This window comes from Oryctolagus cuniculus, chromosome 13, assembly GCF_051225735.1.
Source record: "Oryctolagus cuniculus isolate XC-2025 breed Fujian yellow rabbit chromosome 13, ASM5122573v1, whole genome shotgun sequence".
In the NCBI taxonomy this organism is placed as follows: Eukaryota; Metazoa; Chordata; class Mammalia; order Lagomorpha; family Leporidae; genus Oryctolagus; species Oryctolagus cuniculus.
In genome coordinates, this window is record NC_142879.1 from 109,971,196 (window position 1) to 109,993,376 (window position 22,181).

The following is a 22,181-nucleotide window of genomic DNA, read 5'->3' on the forward strand; positions in this document are numbered from 1 at the left end:
CCGTCAGGGCAGGACTCCAGGGCTCACCTCTGAGCAGCCCCCTCCTGCCTCCTAGGAGTGTCCGAGGGGCCACGCCTTGCTCCGGGCACGCTCAGCTGTGCGGTGCAGAGGGCTGGGAGATGCGGGGCCACCGATCTCAGAGGCCGGGATTCTCCACGGAAGGCGGCGGGAGGCCAGCTGAGCCCAGCCTGTCGTGTCTCTCCCACACCACTGTTGTCTGATGTTCAATTATCTGATTAAAAAATAATCTGTGACAAGGAGCTGTGGAGGGAAGGGACCTTTATGCAGGACTGAATGTAAATGAGACGTCCTGACAAGGATCTTGCTTAGGAATGTAATGTCATCCACACAGACCCTGTCACGTAAGGATTTGTACGATGTTTAACAAGCGCCCGCCCATCAAGGTCTCCCTCTAAAGCATTCCAGAGCCGGGGGCCAGCCCTCTGTGGTCAGCAGCCCGAGTCCTTCCAGGGAGGGGCCACGCTGTGCAGACAGCGTGCACAGGCGGCCGCGGCCATGTCCACGAGGCAGCGAGCACCCTGTGATGCCAGGGCCTGCGGGATAAACTCTCCTTTACTCCTCCAGGTGTGTGCACGACCTCCTCCAGTCTCCTCCGGCCTCTTTCCCATGATGCTCAGCAGCTGGGATGACCGAGGGTTTGGTCAGCTTTGAGGTGTGAGCTCTACTCAGCAGCAGGCAGGGTGGAAAGTGGAGGGTCCGGCCGCTGGGCCAACGCACCTGCGCCTCTGTGCAGAGCGGGGTCCTGTCCCTGGATGCCTCTCTTCCGCTGGGGACCCGCCTGCATCCCCGATCGTCACCCTGGGCGCAGGGCCCACACCGACTGAGCCCCCAGAGTCCTGCCTCGCCGGTTCTCGCCCACACCCTCCGTCCTGCGCTGCGCTGGGGTCTTCAGGTCCTGTCGGCTGAGCCCCCGTGCCCAGCACAGCCTCCTCTTCCCTCTTGGAAGCTTCCTGCCGGCCCTTGGTGTCTTTCTGGCTGCAGACCATAGTGAGGGCCCCTGGCCCGTGCTGGCTGGCGCCTCCCACTTCCTGAACTGCGAGGTGGGGCCAGTGTCCTCCTGGGAGAGCTCTCAGAGGACATTGTGGGGCCCTGGGCTGAACCAGGTGCAGAACCAAGCAGTTCTGTGTTGCTGGGGGTTGCCGGGTGGGCCCCACGAGGGGTCGTCCTGCAGGACAGAAACAGAACCGCCCAGTGGGTCCCCAGGGCTGAGATGAGGTGCAAGGGAGGCTCACGGCACCCCAGAGCCTGCACCCTCACCTCAGGGGCGTGCTGGGTGTGGGGTCCCTGCCTGCTACGCGCACTCTGCGAGGAACGGAAGCCTTTCTATGACTGCTCTCTATCGCTAATGGCTACTCACAAGCAGCCGGGTGGGAGAACCAGGTCTCAAGTCCAAGCTCGGTGACGGCGTGGGGAAGCTGTGCCGAGGCCAGGCCTGGGGCCAGGCTGGGGGTTCCGGGTCCCCATGTTTGAGGGACCCCTGCTCTGTGTGCCCCGGGGAGCGCCCACACCGGGCTCCCTGTGAGCGTGCCCGGCCGAGCGCTCAGAACTGGGAACGTCGGAGCCTGTGACGGGCGGCCGTGTCCACCGTCAGCTTTCCTTCACCGGAAATAAGGTCGCAGAGGCGAGGGCTTCCAGGGAGGAAGAGCCGTTTCCGGTCACGGTGGTGTGGGGGCTGGCCGCGGCACGGCCACTGTGGAGAGCCCGGGTACAGTGCAGTCAGCCGGGGGCAGCGCTGCTGACCCAGGGCCCTCCCCCGTGTGCCCCCGGCCACTCACCCACCAGCGGCTGACGGAAGACTCGGGGGCTCAAGCGTCTCCCCGTGAGTTTGGGGAGCCAGCCCAGACCCGGGGGGCCCCGGCGGTGGCAGAATTCACGGGTCGTGGTGCCAGGGGACGTTTCTCAGAACTGAGTGAAGTTCTGAAAGACCAGAGTAGGCTCAAGGACCCTAAAGAGACTGTCGCAGGAGTTGTGGGGGTCTTAGACTGGCGTGGGATTTAGGGGTGAGGGGGAGTGAGCCATGTCTATCTCAGGCTGCTGCTTCTAAACGTGGTTTTCGTTTTTCTTTAAGATTTATTTTATTTATTTTGAAAGAGTTAGAGAGGAGGCCGGTGCTGTGGTGTAGCGGGGAAAGTCGCCACGTGCAATGCCAGCATCCCGTGTGGCAGTCCCGGCTGCTCCACTGGCCTGGGAAAGCAGCAGAAGATGGCCCAAGTTCTTGGGCCCCTGCCCCAGCATGGGAGACCCAGAAGAGGCTCCAGGCTTCAGATCGGCACAGTTCTGGCCATCGTGGCCATTTGGGGAGTGAACCAGTAGATGGAAGACCTCTCTCTCTCTCTGCCTCTCCTTCTCTCTCTCTTTCAAATAAATCTTTTTTTAAAAAAAGGGGGGGTGAGGAGAGTCTTCCATCCACTGGGCCACTCCCCAGATGGCTGCAGTGAGCCAGGAGCCTGCAGCTTCGTCCAGGTCCATCCAGGTCTCCCCCACGTGCGGCAGGGGCCCAAAGGCTTAGGGCATCTGCTGCTTTCCGAGGTGCACTAGCAGGGAGCTAGATTGGAAAAGGAGCAGCCGGGGCCTGAACCGGTGCCCACGTGGGATGCCAGCGTCACAGGCACCCACTTCACCGGCTACGCTACAACGCCGGCCCCTGAAGGTGATTTTCTGAAACGCGTTCTCTGCGCCCTGGGTCAGAGCGGCAGTGTTGCTGGGCTGATGGGAGCAGTGGCTCTGAAGATTTAGCGGCTCCATCAGTTACATTCACACGCAGTTGCTAAATCTACTGGTCCATAAACACAAGGTTATAAGAGTGAAGAACTTCAGGAATTCTGCATTTCCTGAAGGTCACGGACGCATTCGCACAACACAAGGACATTCAACTAAGCCTCTCGCCCAGGACAGTATCTCAGAAACGTGAACAGCTTTCTCCAATCTTTTTTTTCCTTTTGTCCTCATTCAACCTGTTGGATTATTCTTGGCCATTGGTCTTCAAGGGGCAACGAGAGTAGGAAGCCAAGCGCCCAAAACAGCCGGGGCTGGGCCAGGCTGGAGCCAGGAGCCCTCAGCTGCATTTGGATCTCCCACTTGGGTGGCAGGGACCCAGGACCTGGGCCGTCACTCGCTACTTCCTGGGTACATCATCAGGGTGTTGGATTGAAAGCAGAGCCAATGCCTTCCCCAACTCGGGTCTGCGCGCCATGTGCGTTCTAGGCGCTGCCCTCCGTGGCCCTGGATCTGATTGTGCCCTAATAAGGTCAGCAGTAGCTAGGAAGTGCAGAGGAAATGCAGGCAGCTCAGAGTCCTGCTTCTGCCATTCACATCCGGTCCCCAGGGCCCCCGCAATGTTCCAAGGTGAGAGGCGTTTTGGGAAGCTCTCCAGGGAAAGGGAGGAGACCCATGGTGCAGAAATCTGTGGCTGCTTGCAGAGCGGAGCCTCGAGCCAGCCGGTGTCTCTGCACATCCGAGAGGAAGGTCATCGGAGTGGGCGGGAGACTTCCCTTCGGAGCGCGAGCCTGGAGTGGGCAGCGGGGTGGGGAGGGAGCGTCTGCACCCGCGCTTGGCCCGCAGCCTCCAGGAGTGACAGCCGTTCCCTGGCTGCACTCGAGGCCCGATGGAGTCATAGTTGGCCAGGGACGGGCTCTGCGGCAGGGAGGGTTCTGGCAGCTCCCACGCTGCTCTGCCATGGGCGGAAGTCGCATTGCCGTGGCTGGAGGACACTTAGGATGATGGAGTAGGCGCAGAGCCTGGCGCCCTGGCAGTGCCATGTGGGAAGCCCCCACGGTCCTCTCCTTGGAGAGTCCACACCACCAGTGCAGCAGCAACCCCTCAGCCACGACAGTGGGCAGCACCGCGTGCCAGCGGAGCCGCTGTCCCTTCCCGCTCCGCTTCTTGCTTTGTGGTGGACGAGCCTGGGACGCGGGCCTGGGCCCAAGGTGCGCAGAGCTTGCGGGAGACCCCGATTCCTCAGCACACTCCTGACCTCTGCCTGCGCGCCTGCCCGGTCTGCTGTCGAGGTCAGGTCGGGGCCGTCTTCCTGGGCACAGTCCTCCGCCAGGAGTGAGGGCCCAGGGAGGGAGGCTGTGTGAGAGGGGACTGGAGCCAGGCCCTGAGGACAGAGGCTGTGTGCCCGGGGGCACCTGCAGCCCAGCGGCCACGCACCCGACGGGTCTGGGCCTCCCTGTGGACACCACTGGTGCTCGTGGCCGCTGAGCAGGAGGGAATGCTGTGACACATTTTGATGATGTTTCTGCCCACGGTGGTCGGACTGCAGTCACCTACAAGCCTGAACACGCTGAGTGAGGACAAAGCCCCCCGGGGGGTTGCTGTGTGTGCCGGGTTTTGCAAAACTGGCAGAATCTTTCAGAACTCATTTTCTCCTCTCTCTGTCCATCCAGATCCTCAGCCTCTTCTCACCAGACCGCTCCCTCTGCCCCCGTGTCACTCCCGCCCTCCCTAATCTCCGTTTCCATTGCTACCTGTCTAAAATGATGGAAACAGGAACAGAACAACAAAGGGGAAAGAGATTTTCCCCCTCTCCTGTGGCTCCCAAGGCAAGGTTGAGCAAAGCTGCATGGGCCTTGTTCTTGGTTGGGAGCCCTGGGGCAGCGCTGGAGGGGAGGGGAGGCTCTGAGGAGACCAAGTAGAGACCGGTCCCAGTCCAGGGAATGGGGGCCAGGTGTGTGCGTAAGAGCCAGGCACGCCGCCCCCTTAGTGTGACTTGAGTCAGTTGTGCCTGCTCTCCCAGGCCAGCGTGGTTCCCGGGGCAGGAGCAGCTGCTGCTGACCTCTCTGGCAGGGGCCTCACGGTGGCACTCCTGTCCTGCCGACTGCCCCTTCTGCCAGGCAGGCCTCCAGGGCGGCAGAGGGGGTCCAGTTGGCCTCGGCTGACTCATGTGCTGCAGAGACCTCCAAGCTAACCCAGGGACGGGGAGCGATCGCGCTCTCCTTCATAGACGACCTTCTCTCCCGTGAGTTCTGAGACGTCACCCGGAGGCGGGCCGACTCCTCCTGTCCTTTCTGACAGTGACGCCGAGGGACCGGGAACGGCAAGCCCCTTTTGGAAACCGCCGTGCTGGTCAGCAGGGCGTCTCCGACGGCAGCTGGGCTGGTCTGCGCTTGGAGGAGACCTGGTGTGGATTCTTGGAGGAGACCTGGTGTGGATTCACAATGGGCCCCGTGGAGACGCTCTCGCCGACTGAGTGAGATGCAGTCGGATCCGGGAGCTCCGCTCGGGACAGAGCGCGCTCACCGCTGCGCTGGCAACCATGGCAGGTAGAACAGGACGGACGCCAGCAGCAGATGGGCGCAGGAGGGCGTCAGCTGTGGAGGCTGACCGCTGAGAGGCGGCCTGGGGACCGGCAAGCGGCAGCCAGGGGGAGGGAGCCCAGCCATCCGGCACAGCTCGGCTAGGATTTCTTGGACACTTAGGAAGCGCTGGAATCTCGAAGCAGCTCCCCACGGTTAGCGTCCTTCTCTGGGTTCTGAAGATAAAGCATGGACCCTTGGAAAGGGTAGCTGGCCCAGGTAGCACCGGTACTGTAAATGGTGGAGCTAGGACGCGGTGGGAAGCAGAGGGGACTGTCCACAGCGCTGGGCTTGGTCAGAGGGCTGCTCCCCAGAGCAAGGGCCTGGGGGCGTCCTTGTCCTTAGCCATGACCCAACCAGCTAGAAAGCAGCTGTTCTGTTGAGAGATGCTGGGGACAACCAGCCATCTCTCAGCCCTGACATCGGCCCTCAGACACCCTCACTCCAGCCCCCCACCCGTCTCTGTCCCAGCCCCGACATCGGCCCTCAGGCACCCCCACTCCAGCCCCCCACCCGTCTCTGTCCCAGCCCCGACATCGGCCCTCAGGCACCCTCACTCCAGCCCCCCACCCGTCTCTGTCCCAGCCCCGACATCGGCCCCCAGGCACCCTCACTCCAGCCCCCCACCCGTCTCTGTCCCAGCCCCGACATCGGCCCCCAGGCACCCTCACTCCAGCCCCCCACCCGTCTCTGTCCTAGCCCCGACATTGGCCCTCAGGCATCCTTATGTATTTTCCCTCCCCCACTGGCCACGTCTGCCCATCCCCCAGGGAAGACCCCCTCCCCAGCCACTGCATCCAGCTCCACACCTGGGCCTCTCCCTGAGTGAGGAGTCTGTCACACCCAGATGAGGGCCGCTTGCTCCTGCTTCCTCCCTGCAGTAAGCCTATGGTGGCGGTGCACTGCAGTACAAACTATCCTGAAAGGGGGGCAGTGGGAGCAGTGGGGTGTCTGGTCTGGGGCAGTGGGGTGTCTGGGGCAGTGGGGTGTCTGGTCTGGGGCAGTTGGGGGCAATGGGGTGTCTGGTCTGGGGTAGTGGGGGCAGTGGGGTATCTGGGGAGCAGTGGGGGGCAGTGGAATGCCTGGTCTGGGGAGCAGTGGGGGAAGTGGGGTGTCTGGTCTGGGGGGCAGTGGGGGCAGTGGGGTGTCTGGTCTGGGGCAGTGGGGTGTCTGGTCTGGGGTAGTGGGGGCAGTGGGGTGTCTGGTCTGGAGTAGTGGGGGGCAGTGGGGTATCTGGGGAGCAGTGGGAGCAGTGGGGTGTCTGGTCTGGGGCAGTAGGGTGTCTGGTCTGGGGCAGTGGGGTGTCTGGTCTGGGGCAGTTGGGGGCAATGGGGTGTCTGGTCTGGAGTAGTGGGGGGCAGTGGGGTATCTGGGGAGCAGTGGGGGCAGTGGGATGCCTGGTCTGGGGAGCAGTGGGGGGCAGTGGGGTGTCTGGTCTGGGGCAGTAGGGTGTCTGGGGCAGTGGGGGCAGTGGGATATCTGGGGGATCAGTTGGGAGCAGTGGGGTGCCTGGTCTGGGGAGCAGTGGGAGCAGTGGGGTGTCTGGTCTGGGGCAGTGGGGTGTCTGGTCTGGGGCAGTGGGGGCAGTGGGGTGTCTGGTCTGGGGCAGTGGGGGCAGTGGGGTGTCTGGAGGAGCAGTGGGGGCAGTGGGGTGTCTGGTCTGGGGAGCAGTGGGGGCAGTGGGGTGTCTGGTCTGGGGGGCAGTAGGGAGCAGTGGGGTGGCTGGTCTGGGGAGCAGTGGGGGCAGTGGGGTGTCTGGTCTGGGGGGCAGTAGGGGGCAGTGGGGTGGTTGGTCTGGGGAGCAGTGGGGGCAGTGGGGTGTCTGGTCTGGGGAGCAGTGGGGGCAGTGGGGTGTCTGGTCTGCTCAGTGGTCAAATCCTGCAGCCGGGAAACACATCAAACCCCCCTGGGCTCCAGGGCAGTTTCCTTGTTCAGCATCCCCCGGAGCCCCCGGTGACAAAGAGCCAGGCTCCTTCCGGAAGGAGGGGCAAACGTGGCCTGCCTCCTGTTGCTACAGCACAGCACCTGGGATTGAGGGCCACGGAAAGAAAGGAGGCGTGATGTTTTGGCTCCTGGTTTTGTAGGCTGAAAGCCCCAAGCTGGGGGACCACACCCAGGGAGGACCTCAGAACACAGGGGAGACTGGTGGGCAGTCAAGACACCAGTTAAGACGCCATGGCCCACGTCACCATAGCGACACGCGACGCTGGCCCCAGCTCCCTGCTAATGCAGACCGTGATTGGGCTCCTGCTACCCCGGGGAGCCTGGCCTGAGTTCCTGGCTCCCGGCTTGTTGTGCGCACTTGGGAGCTCTCCCTCTCTTTACCCCTGAGATTAATAAAATAGAGCGGCAGTGGTGGTGTGTGGAAGAGGAGGGGCCCACGCACAGGGCGGCTTCACTTTACGTACAGCACCAGCGTCCACGGTCGCAAAACCGTCTGGACCTAACTCACTGCCCAAGACGAGATGGGCATTAATTCCTTCTGTGGGTGTGGCACTCAGTCCCTGTCCAGGAGACCACACCTCTTAAAGGGCCCAGCCCTATCAGTCCGGTGCTACTAGAGCCAGTTGTCCAGCACACGGATCTCGGGGCCGACTTGAATCCAAGCCCCTGCACCAGCTTTGAAACTTCACCTGAGTGAGATGCTGGGGTTCAGCTCTCTGTGGCATTTTCCATGATTCGAACTTCTGGTCTCTGCCAATCCTGGCCTCATCCTGCTGTCTGCCTCTTCTCCGTGGCCAGGGCACGGCCCCTGCTGGCTTCCACGCTCCACCACTCTCTCCCTCTCTTAGTTCAAGGTCAGAAATTCCCAGGGCAGGGCTCTGGTTTGCTGACTCCGGTCCCGAGCAGGGGGCGGGTTGCTATGATTGGCAGCCCCGCTAGAAGTGCTTGGTGGGGCGGGAGGGGTGTGTTTGCCAAGGGGAGGAAGTGGGTGCCTTCCACGGAGCTGGGAGTGGCTACTGGGGACTGAACTGGAGCCAGCTGCTTCCTGACCCCACGTGCTCCCGGTGAGCCGTCCGTTCTTCTGTTGTTTGGCTTGGTTGACTTTTACCCCACAAGAGCGGCATCTGACGTGGTTCGTTTTGGTGGGGGTTGAGCCGCCAGATTCCAAGTTCAGCGAGGGTGTGCGGGTGAGGATCCTCCTCGGTGTTGTGAGCCAGGCAATGTGCTAATAGGTGGGGCCCTTACGGTGCTGACCACTCCCTGACCACATCGTCCTCTGGAGGGCTGAACCAGTAGCTTGCTCCTCCTCAGGAGGCTGGTGTGGGGAAGCCTCCGTGGCCCCCAGAACGTCAGTTGTGGGAACTTTACGGTCTTCGCAACAATGCACCATCGTCCTGCCATCTTGCTGGGCTGGGCTCACCTGAGCCCCTTCCCTAACTGGGGGCAAGGGAGTGCAGCCCACAGCCCCGGGACACGGGGCTGCGGGCGGAGAAAGATGCAGGTGGCTGATGCGGTGTCCAGGAGGCTACCGAGGAAGGCAGGTCGTGAAGGCCCAGGCAGAGGAGAGGAAGCGGGCGAACAATAAAAGGTGGCAGGACGTGCCCAGCCCATCTGCAGCCCGTTAGCATGGAGAGCTGCCTTCCGGGCTATTCTTCCGGTGCTGTGCTCTGGGCTCCTGCGCTGGAGGCAGGGACAGCGCGGGCGGACACGATGCGCCGCTTTCAGGTACCGCAGGCTCTCTGAAGAGCCCGTCTGGGGTGAGCAGTGAAATTATATCGGAGAACACCCGACTCCTAATGCGTGAGCCCTCAGACAGACTTCCCTAAAGCTGCTCTTCTAGCCACGGAGTGTTTAAAATTAGACACAGAGCGTTGAGACAGCGAGTGAAACACTTTAGTTCTTTCCCACGGAGCGCTCGGAGTCTTGCCCCATTGATGGGCGCAGAGTGCCGAGTAGCCCACACTTAGCTAATGGCACCGGCAAAAGGCTTTTAACATGTTCCCCGCTCAGGAGCAGCGCACGGCGACGGCTCCCCCCGCAGCCCCTGGCGTCCAGTCAGGGCCTTACCTGCGCGAGCCGGGACTTTGTTCTGGGAAACTCACCCCACTCCCTTAACTATTACGGAACTCAGCCGGAGTCATTAAGGAATATTGGATCAACGTTGCCATTCAGAACAGGGACATTACATCAGGTTTCTGAAATGGCAAAATAATGAGCTTATATAACTCTTTTGATGTTAAAAAAAAAGTTCCATTTGGGAGAAAAGTTAAGTTCTGGGACATGATCATAAAGCAAGCAGTTCTGAAGAGGAATGTGGGAAAGTACTTTATGTTCCCCTTTAAAATGGGATGTTCGGATCCACAAAGGTACTTCAAAAAGTCTCTGAAAAAAACGAATTACAACACAAGCTTGCTGTGTGCAAAAAAAATTTGGAATCCATGCATAGGTTTTTAGTAATGTGCATTTTCTATGAACTTTAAAAATTTTCTCCTCTGTGGTTATTTGAGAGGCAGAGCGAGAGAGCGAGAGCACTTTTATCCATTGGTTCATTCCCCAAATGCCCACATCAGCTGGTGCTGGGCTGGGGCAGAGGCCAGGAGCCAGGAGCCAGAAATCCAGTCCAGGTCTCTTGGGTGAGTGGCAGGAACCCAGTTACGTGAGCCATCACCTGCTTCTTCCCAGCACCTATGTTAGCAGGCAGCTGGAGGCTGGACTCGGACCCCGGGTTCTCCAATCTGGGATATGGGCGTCTGACTGCTGGGCCAGAGGGCGTGTCCTGGGAACTTTGTGACAATGCCTTGTATCTTCTGGAGGAAGAAAGAATGTGTGTGGTTGTTTCAAGAAAAATATAAGGGAGTGACTCTGAAGCCTGCAAGCTTGGTACAGGAAGGGGTATGGGGGGCTGTCCCCAAGAGCAGACAGCAGCTCGCTGGGGCTGCCCCTCCAGCCGCCCATTCTGGGGCTTTGGCTGGGGAAGCGTGTCTTCGTCAGGCTGCTGTAGCAGGGGCTGGAGCCCTGGACGCCCCACTGCTGGACAGGGCTGCTGGGACAACAGCGGGTGCTCCTGCACGAGGTGCGTGAGTCACTTACCCATCGCGAGCCCCCCTCTCCTCCCCTGTAGAATGGAGAACTCGCTGGGACATGATGGCAGGTATTAGACCATGGGCAGCTTCGGTCAGTGACCTGGCATCGCTGTTACCCCAACTGTGACCGTGAATCAGGATCGCATCTGGATCCGGGATCTGCTGCCTTCGGGGAGCTGCCCAGATGTCCCTGCGTGGGCCCATGGCTGGGAAGGCGTCCTTCTCCTCGCCCAGCTCCCGGCCCGCAGCCGCTTCCCATTGCCTGTGGAGGATGTGGAGAGATGGCATGGAGTTTGTTTTTCATTTGAGCAGTTTCCATCCAACGCTGTTTGACTGGGAACAGCCTCTCCTCCTGCCACCTGTCAGGGGAAGGCCAGTGCCAGAGAGAGGGTCTGCTCGCGGCTCCCCCATGCACTGGCCCGTCAGCTGTTCTCCACTTGCCTTACCTGCGGGGCTTCAGCCAGACTCTCCGAGCGCTGGCACGACCCAGGTGAGGAGAGAAGAGAAGCATCTGGTCTTGGGGAAGTCCGTTGTCCCATCACCAGGATGATGTCACTGCCGTGTGCTGCCTGTGCGATCCAGCTGGCTCTGTCCTTGTCTGTCTCCTAGAGCGGGGGGCGGTGGGTGCCGGGTCTCGTTCTCCATGGCTGTCTTGCTCTGCTGCTGCAAGCCCTGTGTCTGGACTCTGAAGGTCTCGCCTTGACTTGAGTTTTGCAACTGCCAACGTGAAGGCTGTTTGCTGGTTCAGTCTCTGAACCCATTGCTGCTGCTGTTCTTTCCTCTTTTTCCAGCCCTCGTTCAGAGGGAGCAAGTTAGAGTGGACCAGTTGAAGTGCAGTTGGGAGAACTGTATGGGAAGGGCCCTAGTTTTGTAGCCATGTGGTTGAATCCTAGCTCAGCCACAAAGTTGCCTTGAAATACTAGACTACACCTTACTCCCTACCCTTGAGCCCTGGTTCCCAGGGAAAGCCACAAAATCCTGTCACAGGGCCCCTTGCTTGTGATGAGTAGAACTACCTACAACCATGAACATCAGGGGTGTGTTAGGGTTCTGCCAAGAGCTAGAACCTATAGGATAGTATGTAATAGATACATGCCCAGATAAATAGATAGAGGACAGATAGAAGATAAACACATGGTCATTAAATGGATGAACAGAAAGGTGGATAGAAAGATGGATAGATAAATAGTAGATGGGTGGATGGATAGATAGGTAGATGGATAGATAATAGATTGATGGATAGATGATAGATGGAAATAAATTTGGGGTGTGGCACTGTGGCATAGCAGATAAAGCTGTAGCCTGTGGTGCCAGCATCCCATATGGCACTGGTTTGAGTCCTGGCTGCTCTGCTTCCAATCCAGCTCCCTGCTAATGCACCCAAGAAAGCAGTGGAAGGTGGCCTCAGTGCTTGAACCCCTGTACACATGTGGAAGACCTGGATGAAGCTCCTGGCTTCAGCCAGTAACTGCCCCAGACATTGCAGTCATTTGGGGAGCGAGCCAGCAGATGGAAGATCTCTCTCTGCCTCTCCCTCTGTCTCTGTAATTCTGCCTTTCAAATAAATAAATAATCTTTTTTTAAAAAGAGAAAGATAGATGGATAGATAGATGATAGGTAGACAGATAGATGATAGGTCGGTAGATAACAGATAGATACTACACAGATGATAGATAATAGATAGCCATAGATGGATGGACAGACAGATCATTGATTGATTGATTGATTGAATATAATTGGCTCATGCAACTGTGGAGACAGAGAAACCCCAAGATCAATAGTCTGAAGGCCTGAGAGCCAGCAGGGCCAGTGGTATATCCCCTCATGACCCAGCCATGCTGACCTATAAAATGAATGCCCACAAGAGGATTAGGCCAATGAGTGGTGAAAATGCGTGACAGGCCTGAATCTGCAGATCAGCTGAAAAGATAACTGAAATTACCTATGCTGAATCGAGAGCTGTTTAGGACCTGTTTGCTGCTTGGATGCAAAGCACTGCCGTTTCCTGTGTCTCGGGGAAAGGAGCTGATTCAGTTTCCATAGAGCCAGGATGGATGGGTGAATGGATGGATGGATGGGTGGATGGATGGGTGGATGGGTGGATGGATGGGTGGATGGATGGATGGATGGTTAGATGGGTGGATGTATACTCAGGTGGGTGAATGGATGGATGGATGGGTGGGTGGGTGGGTGGATGGATGGTTGGTTAGATGGGTGGATGGATGGATGGATGGGTAGATGGATGGATGGGTGGATGGGTGGATGTATACTTGGGTGGATGAATGGATGGATGGGTGGTTAGATGGGCGGATGGATGGATGGTTGGTTAGATGGGTGGATGTATACTCAAGTGGGTGGGTGGATGGATGGATGGATGAATGAGTGGATGGATGGTTGGTTGGATGGGTGGATGTATACCCGGGTGGATGAATGGATGGATAGATGGATGGGTGGTTAGATGGGTGGTTGGATGGGTGTATGGATGAGTGGGTGGATGGATGGATGGATGAGTGGATGAGTGGATGGATGGTTGGTTGGATGGGTGGATGTATACTCGGGTGGGTGAATGGATGGATGGATACCAGGGTGGGTGAATGGATGGGCAGATGGATGGATGGGTAGAGGGATGGACAGTTATGACCCAGGGACTTGGATGGGGCAGCATGGTGGTGTCAGCTTGGTGACAGACGTGACAAGTGTGGATGGGCTGCTGGGAGCTGCTCTTCGAGGCTGTGAATCCCATCATTGAGCCACAGAGTGCAGTGGAAGCCAACACCCAGGAAGGCATCAGTTGTGCTTGGGTTTCTTTTAGTTCTTTCTTTAAAATTGTATCCTGTCTGCTGCAACTTTCTTACAGATTGTAGGTGAGCCAATTAGTCTCAAATACATGTTTTATTCAATAAAATTACTTACATATGAAAAACTGGATGTGGTCTACCAGAATCTTCAGCAGTTTAGAAGGCACTAGGAAGAACATCAGGCTGTCCGCTTCCACCGCCGAGAGTCCCGTGGCCTTGTGGCAGGTCCCCTGAGCTAGAGTCACTGGTTCCAGGGTCCCACGAGGAGCTCAGCAGGCCTCGTGTCTCTTCCTGACACAGAGCACCGCCACTGGGAATCCTGTTCTTTTTCCTGCCTCTGAATTCCTAGAAATGGAACTTAGATTGGATACCACCGCTGACTGGAAAGAAACCCATTCAGTCAAGCATTTAATATTGAGTTATCACCCAAGCCTGACTCTCAGAAATAGACATCGATCCTGCCCTGAGCGTGGCACGTGGACAAAGCACTGGTCTTTCCTGTTGGCAGAGGAGCCCCGTGGGCCTCAGTGGCATGGGGCAGCCCTGCTGAGAGCTAAGCTCCTGGCTGCGCTGCCAGGGAGAACAGCCCTAAGCAATGAAAGGCAATGTCTCGAAACCTCCTTCTCACGATAATCTCTCTCCAAATTAACACCGATAAAGGTCTCCAAAAGCTATCAAGGCAACTTTATGACAAAGACAGATGTGCACAATATCCCATTAAGTATACCCATTAATCACAACTTTTAGAATTTTTTTACAAGCAGCATTTTTGCCTTTATTTTTCAGCTATAGGTTGCCTTTGAACAACGCAGCTCGGTTAACTGTTTATGTGAATGCTCACTCTCGTGGGCTGAGCCTGGAGAGCTACAGGGACGAGCTTAGTCCACCTCGGGACACAGGCGAGGAGGCCACTGTCTGTGTGTTGACTCGTTCCTGGTTGGCACCAGAGGCATGCAAGGTGTTCAGTGGGCAACCGCGTGCATGCAGAGCCCTGTGCAGCACAGCCGCCTGGGAAGCCGGGAAGGGTTTACCCCTGGGGAGCACACGCCTTGTTTCACCACTCCTGAGGCCTGGCAGGAGTGGGCGCTTCCTCTCCACCAGGGGCAGCGGGAGAGGAGTGCTGCCAGGCGGGGCCGGGCATGGGTGCCCTCTGTCCCTGGTCTCCTTTGTGCTCTAGGCGAGCTGTGCACCTGAGCCAGGTAGTGGGTTAGGATTCCAGTAAGTAAGTGTGTGGAAGTAGGTGTGGTGTGTGAATGTGTGAGTGAGCATGCGTGAGTGTGAATGAGTGTGTGTGTGACCATGACAGTGTGTGTGTGAGCATATGAGTCTACAGTGTGTATGTGTTAATATAAGTGAGTGAGTGTGACTGTGTATGAGTGAGTGTGTGATACTGTATGTGTGAATGAGTGTGTGAGCCTATGAGTATATAAGTGTGTGAATGTGTGTGTGAATATGAATGTGAATGAGCGTATGAATGTATATGAGTGAATGTGACTGACAGTGTGTGAGTGTGAATGAATGTGAGCATGAGTATATAAGTGTATGCATGTGTGAGTGTGAATGAGAGTGAATGTGTGAGCATGTGTGTATGAACATGAGTGTGAAAGAGTGAATCTGTGTGTACAAGTGATTTGTATGACTATGACAGTATGTGTAAATGAGTGTGAGCATGTGAGTATATACAATGAGTGTGTGTGCATGAGTGTGAGTGTGCTTGTGAGTATATGTGTCAATATGAATATGAGTAGTGTGCATGAGTGTGCAAATTTGAGTATATAAATGGGAGCATATGAGTATGCGCATGTGAGCACAGGTGTGAGTGGATGAGTATGTGTGAGTCTGTGTATATGAGTGTGAGCACATGTGTGAGTGGATGAGTATGTGTGAGTTGTGTACGTGTGTGTGATTGTGAGCACGTGTATACATGTGTGAGTGGATGAATATGTGTGAGTTTGTGCATGTGTGTGTGAGTGTGAGCATGTGAGCACATATGTGAGTGTATGAGAGTGTGAGTTTGGATGCATGCGTGTGCATGTAATTGTGTATGTCAGTATGAGTGTGTGTGAGTGTGAGCACGTGTGTGTGAGCATGTGAATGCATGTGTGAGTGGATGAGTATATGTGAGTTTGTGTATGTGTGTGTCAGTGTGAGGATGTCAGCCCTTGTGTGAGTGGATGAGTATGTGTGAGTTTGTGCATTTGTGAGTATGAGTGTGAGCACATGTGTGAGTGGATGAGTGTGTGAGCACATGTGTGAGTGGATAAGTGCATGTGAGTTTGTGTATGTGTGTGTGAGTGTGAGCACGTGAGTGCATGTGTGAGTGGATGGGTATGTGTGAGTTTGTGTATGTGTGTGTCAGTGTGAGCATGTGAGTGTGAGTGAGTGGATGAGTGTGTGAGTTTGTGTGTGTGAGTGTGAGCATGTGAGCACATGTGTGTGTGTATGAGTATGTGTGAGTTTGGAAGCATTGTTGCGTGTAGCTGTGCATGTCAGTATGAGTGTGTGTGAGTGTGAGCATGTGAGCACATGTGTGAGTTTGCATGCTTGTGAGTGTGAGCATAGGAGCGCATGTGTGAGTTTGGATGCCTGTGAGCACATGTGTGCGTGTATGAGTATGTGTGAGTTTGGAAGCATTGTTGCGTGTAGCTGTGCATGTCAGTATGAGTGTGTGTGAGTGTGAGCATGTGAGCACATGTGTGAGTTTGCATGCTTGTGAGTGTGAGCATAGGAGCGCATGTGTGAGTTTGGATGCATGTGAGCGCATGTGTGCGTGTATGAGTATGTGTGAGTTTGGAAGCATTGTTGCGTGTAGCTGTGCATGTCAGTATGAGTGTGTGTGTGAGTGTGTTTTATGAGCGTGTGCATGGCCGTCCCCGGGAGCACGGCGTTCTCAGCTGCGGGGTGCTGGTGACTTCTCAGCTCTGCGCGGCACGAGTCTTGCACCGTTCTCCCAATGTTGGAGATCTTGAGCGACACAGCGGGGGACTGGGCACTCGCAGAGAAGGACCCCGAGTCTGGGGTGGTTTCCATGACGACAGCACGGTCGGAGCGGTCTCGTCCTCAGTGCTCTTGGGCTCTCTCACCGCCCCCTGTAAACGCTGGGCCACGACTGTCAGGAGCCGCCCCTGACCCACAGGAAGCATGGCCAGGCCTCTCCTGCCGATCGCCCAGGCTCCTTGGGGTGCTGGTGCCTCCGGTGACGGTCAGGTGTGCCTGCTGCCCAGACCGAAGGCTGTTGGCTCGCCTTCTGCCCACTGCTCTCCGACCCGGGCTGGCTGTGGTGAGAGGCACACCGCACCCCCTGTGCCTGTCTCATCACTGTCCGTCCCCTGGTTCTCCTCACCCCTGCGTGCTCAGCGGATCCTACCCAAGCCCCAGGCGCCATGGAGTTACACAGAGCTCCTAGGGGTTAGTTACTTGTTGAAGCTGAGCGTGGGACGCCATGTGGCAAAGGTGGCAGTTCCCGCAGACTTCCAGCCAGACGGGCCCCAACTCTTGGTGACTTTGGCGACAGGCAGAGCTGACAGGGGAGTGAAGCAGGAAGGAAGGATGTGAGTGTGTCGCGACAGACAGCCGGGATCTACCAAAGCCCGCATCTGCCCTAAGGGACCCACGCCCTGTAGACACGCGGTCGTGCTGTGCGGGAGTGCCGTGAGCAGTGCTGAGGTTCTGTGATCCATGTCACACCGTCTGTGTGGGTGCTCGGTGTGGCAGGGCCAGGCTTGGCTCCAGCCCTCCTGGGAAACACATGGCCCAGGGTGACCCCCTTTGACCTCTGGGACTGGGCGGCAACAGGGAGCGACCGTGTTCCTTCCTGCATCTCCTCTCTTGCGTCCACGTCTGCCTTTTGGGGTCTTTGTGGGGGGGAGGGTCTCCTGCTCATTTTTTTCCCATGGAGACGCCCGCAGTGCCGCCTGCCGTCTGCCCCTGCCCGGGGGTCTCTGGGAGGTGGACGCAGCCAAGCTGTTCACAGCAGTGCCCACAGTGCCCATGCAGCAGGGGCAGCCAGACCCTCACCCCTGCACATAGAAGCGCACCCAGCACCTTTGCCCCTCTCTTAGTTGAAATCAGCATCCACCACTCTGCTCCTTAAACCGCTCCCCTCGCAGAGGGGAGGAGGCTTGGATCTTACATCCATCTCAATGCCTTTGTCTTAGGAGATGCTGGGCCAATGACAGATATTTCAGAGCCGCTTCTCCTGAATGATAATGACCGTAGCTTCTGTCCATCACCCACGCCTGCTGTGACGCACAGGTGAGACCCCCAGGGTCTGGCACGCCGTGGAGTGTGCAGGTGCCTACCTGAGCCATTGATGACGGCTTCTTGATGGTCTGTACTGAGACCGGCTCTGAGGCAGTCAGTGGAGCTCATTGGGAGAAGGGTGATGACTTGCGACACCTGCTGTGGCGTGTGAGTGTGCAGGGCACCAGTCGTGACACATGGTGGCCACGCTCACCCTGCCCCAGGCGGGAAGTGCCGTCACTGTCGAGTCTTTGTCTTTCAACCCATTTTCTCCAGGGAACTTGCCCGAGAGGCCAGGCGCCCCGGGTGAGAAGGCCTGCTCCAGTCCCAAGGGCACGGTGAGGGGAGGGGCTGCCGCGATCCAGTGCAGGAACCCCTCAGACGTGACCCCAGCAGCAGCCCTGGGCTAGACACTTGGACACCATAGGACAAGCCCTGATATGGTCTCCCGACCAGGGCTTGCAAACCCTGAAGCACCTGGGCACCCGTGGGTGAAGCCACAGAGGGTGGGCCAGGGCTGTGCAGTGGGCGGAGCTGAGGCGGGAGTCTCCCCAGAGGGGGTGGACAGGCCCGTCACAGGCATTTTCTGCCCAAAGTGAATATGGTCTGTGTGTTGCCATAACAGACTCCTTTTATAGCAAAGCTGAAAATCTGGCATTTGGTATAAAAAAAATTCCATTTAAAAATGTTGACTCAATTAAAAAAATAGCTGTGGATTCAACAAAACACATCTGTGGGCCAGATTCAGTCTCCAGCTGCCAATTTGGGACCTCTGTTCAAGATGACACTACAAAAAAAAAATGAAGAAAAAAGGAAAAATGAGCTGTTATTAACAAAGACTTGCACGTGTGCAGTGGGTCTCATGCATTCAGGCCACGAGACGGGCAACGGGCAGTGGCGACTGCAGGACACGGCTGCGACTGCGCTTAGGGCAGAGCAGTGGCGGCCACGGCAGGAGCACCAGGAGCAGGCCAGGATGGTCGTTTCTCCCGGCAGGGGCTGGCTGTCGGTGGGGAGGCGGGAGGCGGGAATGGTGCTGGAGGCAGGTGCTAGGGAGCAGAAGAGGAGGCACGGTGGACAGAAGCCAGCTGGGAACTGTGGACGTGGTGGGTGGGAAGAGTGGTCTGGCAGGACTTGGTGGGCATGGAGAGGGTCAGTGGACGGGAGCGGGGTGGGGGTGGGGGTGGGGGTGGAAGGGCCCCGTGGAGAGCCAAGCAGGAGGGACGCGGCCCGCGGGCTGATGCACGTGTGTTCCGGGGCAGGAAGTAAAAGGACTCCTGGAAGTCTGTTTGGCGTTAGGAGGGTGAGGAGTGTGGGACGGGGAAGAAGTGAGGTGTGGGTGGGATGGGGAGGGGTGGGGTGGGGGTGGTCGCAGTCATTTCTCTAGATGGGGGACAGGAGAGCAGAGAAGAATGAGCCAGGATGTCGGAGTGGGAGGAGGTGGGGCAGCGGGAGGGTCGGGAGGGAGTGGCAGGCGCAGTGACAGAAGCAGAGAGCTCTCCCCTCTTCTTCCTCCTCCTCTTCTTCCTCTTCTCCTCCCCCTCAACCTCCTCCTCCTCCTCTCATTCTCTCTCCCCCTCCCACCTCCCCTCCCCCAACCCCACACCTCTGCACTCTGTGGTGGCCAGATGAAACCCGTTCCTCTAGCTGCACACTTCTCTTGTCTCCCTCGTTCCTGTGGCCAGTTCTCCCGCCTGGAGAGAGTCCCGACACAGCCCCCGCGTCCTCCTGGCGTCTGCCCCTCCTGTGAGTGTCAGCCCGGGAGTTCTCCTCCTGGGCGTGTGCCGGCGTCCGGCCGAGATTCGGTTTGTCTGTCCTATGACCTTCGAGTCACATCGCTGTGTCATTCTCCCTGCACCTCCTGGGCTCCCGAGCTGTGAGCGACAGTTTTAGATCTGCCCCAAATAGAAGAAGCTCTCAGTAAATAGTGATGGAATTGGCTGTGAATGAGCGAGATGTAGCAATAATAGGGAGGTGGTGACTTGAACAGCCAATGTGGCAGGACTGCTCTGACATTTTATATGTCAAAAGGCTGTTATTTTAAATGTATTTATTTGAAAGGCAGAGCGTCAGAAATAGAGGAAGAGAGAGAGGGGGTGGGGGTATGTGAAGAGACACACTTAGAAAGGTATCTTCCCTCTGATGCACTCCCCCGGATGACCACAACAGCCAGAGCTGGGCCAGGCTGCAGCAGGAGCCAGGAACCCCATCCGGGTCTCCCACATGGATGGCAGGGACCCGAGCATGTTCCCAGGCACATTAGCAGGAAGCTGGACAGGAAGCGGAGCAGCTGGGACTGGAACGGGCTCTCTGATGTGGGATGCCGGTGCTGCAAGCAGTGGCTTCATCCCCAGGCCACAGTGCTGGCCCCAGGAAAGGTTTTAAAAGGTGTGGATGTCGCAGAAATCAATCAGTGAATCCTCACTTTGCCGCTGACTGGTTGGCAGGAACTTAGTTCCAGTGAATCAGACAGACTCACAGATTGTCTTCTACTGTTTTCACGTATCCGAAACACAGTAGTGTCAGATATAGTAGTACGGATTTCTAATTAGCTTATCAGTTTCAATTAAATAGATGCAGCTGAAGTGCAGAAGTATAAAATCCAGAAGTCTTAAACTTTTCCTGGGCGTTCGTTTGCCTGGCTCTGTTTGTCAGCAAACGGATTGCACAAACACGAACGTTAATGTGACATATAATTGGGGATCAATGACCAAGAACAATGAACCAGGAAAAAAGGAATTTCATGACCTTGTCGTCTGAATCTCTCACTTTGTAGTTGAGTGGTGAATTTAGCCTTCTTAGCAAAATGCTCTAAAACATGCGTGTGTTTACTCAGCGAACGTTCATGGATGCTATTAAAGGTGGCAGAGGGTTCTAGAACATGTGGCATCCACAGCATGACAGCATCCGTCACGAACGTGCTATCGTTTCCCGGATCCCGTGTCAATTGCATTCGTATCCACCCTGAAAACATGAAAGGCTCGGGTGGACACACGGGTAAACCTCTGCCAGGTAGGGTGAGCGCGAGGGAAGCACTGGAGGCAGGCAGGGGAGAGCCACGACTTAGGCTGGGCTCTGAGGCTTGGCAGTCATCTCAAGGCTGTCCGGGGCAGGGTGGCAGGCCCGGAATCAGCCCCCTGTGCCTGGATCTGCCCGCCCTCGCATCCTCCCTGGTGGCTGGAGGAGAGGACTCGGACCTCAGCCGGGCTCCCGGGTGGGAGAAGGGCTGGATGGAGCGTGGCTTGGGGTATGCGAGGTGAGGGCCCCCAGGCGGGGTCCTGGGTGGAGCACTCCACGCACTGTGTGTGGTGCATGGCAGGGGTCCTTAGGTGCCCAGACAGGAAGCCCTTCCGTGTGAGCACAGGGCAAGCCCAGCACCTTGCCGGTTTTCTGCAGTGCCGCAGGGCTCTTGGTGGCTGTGGGCTTTTCCCCCTCGCGCTCTGTCAGCTGGAGCTAGGCACGTGTGCTCGGGAGCAGGGCTGGCAGCCCCCGCAGCCAGCCAGGCTCCAGCTCACCAGGTCCGGGGCACGCCTGCCCCCCAGGGCCCAGCCTTCCAGGACCACCTCCTGCGGATCCTGATGACGTGGGAGCCGGGCTCCCCAGCCTGCCTCTGCCTGTGGTGCTGTGAAACACCCAGGGCCAGGTGAGCCGCTGTGTCTGTTCTGAGGCCGCAGTCTGGATTATACCAGCTCTGAAGAATACCAGAGCGTTTATCCATAGGTCTGAAGAGCGGAGAATCCTTTGGGGAGGTGCAGGTTTTAACGAGTGACTTCCTCATAGACACGGCTAATGGATTTCTGAGGCTCAGCCATGAAATCCCCATCGACTGTCTCCTTCCAGTTGCTTCCGTGTGTAGCTGGGACACCGTCGGCTGGGGAGATGGATTGCAGCGGCCCATCCAGGACGTCCCATCAAGGGTGTGTGCTAGGCATCACCGCTTCAACAAATGACTGGTCAGCTCTGCCTGCGTGCCCCTCTCCCCCTTGTAGGTTTTAGGTAGAAGCGAGGGCTGTGGAAGGCAGGACTGACCACATTCACGGAAGAGAGCTCAGGCCACATGGCCAGGGGGTTCTTGTCTAGAGAGAGATGGATCTTCCATGGGCCAGTGCGCTCTCCAGACGCCCACAACGGCCGGCCTGGTCACAGCCAGAACTCCACCCATGTCTGCCAATGGGTGGGTGCCTCACGGGGTGCACGTGAGTAGGAAGCTGGGCCTGGGACCCAGGCACTCCCGCTTGGGCTGTGTGTGTCCCACATGTGTCTCAGCTGCCATGCGGCCTGACTTCCCCACCCTCTCGCCTCTGCTCCTTCTGGCAACAACCTACGGTGAAAACCGGCTCAAGTCCCAGCCCTTTTGCAGCCTGGGCTTTCGGGATTCTCTTGTGACCTGCTGTCCCCCTGGGACACGGAGGTGGAGAGACTTTGGGCAGCACCTGCAGGAAGGGCTCAGGGGAAGTCTTGCCACCGGGCGTCCCTTTGATGGGCCCTTTGCTGCTGCAGCCACTCTGGCCTTGCAGTGCCCTCCCTCCCTCTCCAGGGACCCGTGGCCCGTGCGGGGTTTGACCCTGTGACCCTGCCATCATTAGCATCGCTTGTAAAGCCGCCGGCCAGCCCTGTCCCCGGGCTGCCAATTCTGTTATGCACCAGAGAGGAAGTGATTTCGGCTCAGTTGCTCTGAAGTGCAGCTCCTCTGTCCAGAGCGAGGGGTCGGGGTCACTTGCAGCATTGTGGCTACGGGGCTGGCCTTGCAGGCCGCTCCCAGGCACCTGACCGACCAGATCAAGGGTGTGTTCTGG

At 57.5% G+C, this 22,181-nt stretch overlaps 1 long non-coding RNA gene across 1 annotated transcript; it reads right to left on the minus strand.

Moving 5' to 3' along the window:
• Positions 1-17,998: 17,998 nt before the first annotated feature.
• On the minus strand, positions 17,999-19,257 carry LOC149122856 (uncharacterized). The gene is made up of 2 exons (XR_016219410.1): positions 18,992-19,257; positions 17,999-18,172 (listed from the first exon to the last, which is right to left on the minus strand). It is a non-coding gene; the product is annotated as an uncharacterized LOC149122856 (long non-coding RNA).
• Positions 19,258-22,181: the final 2,924 nt, after the last annotated feature.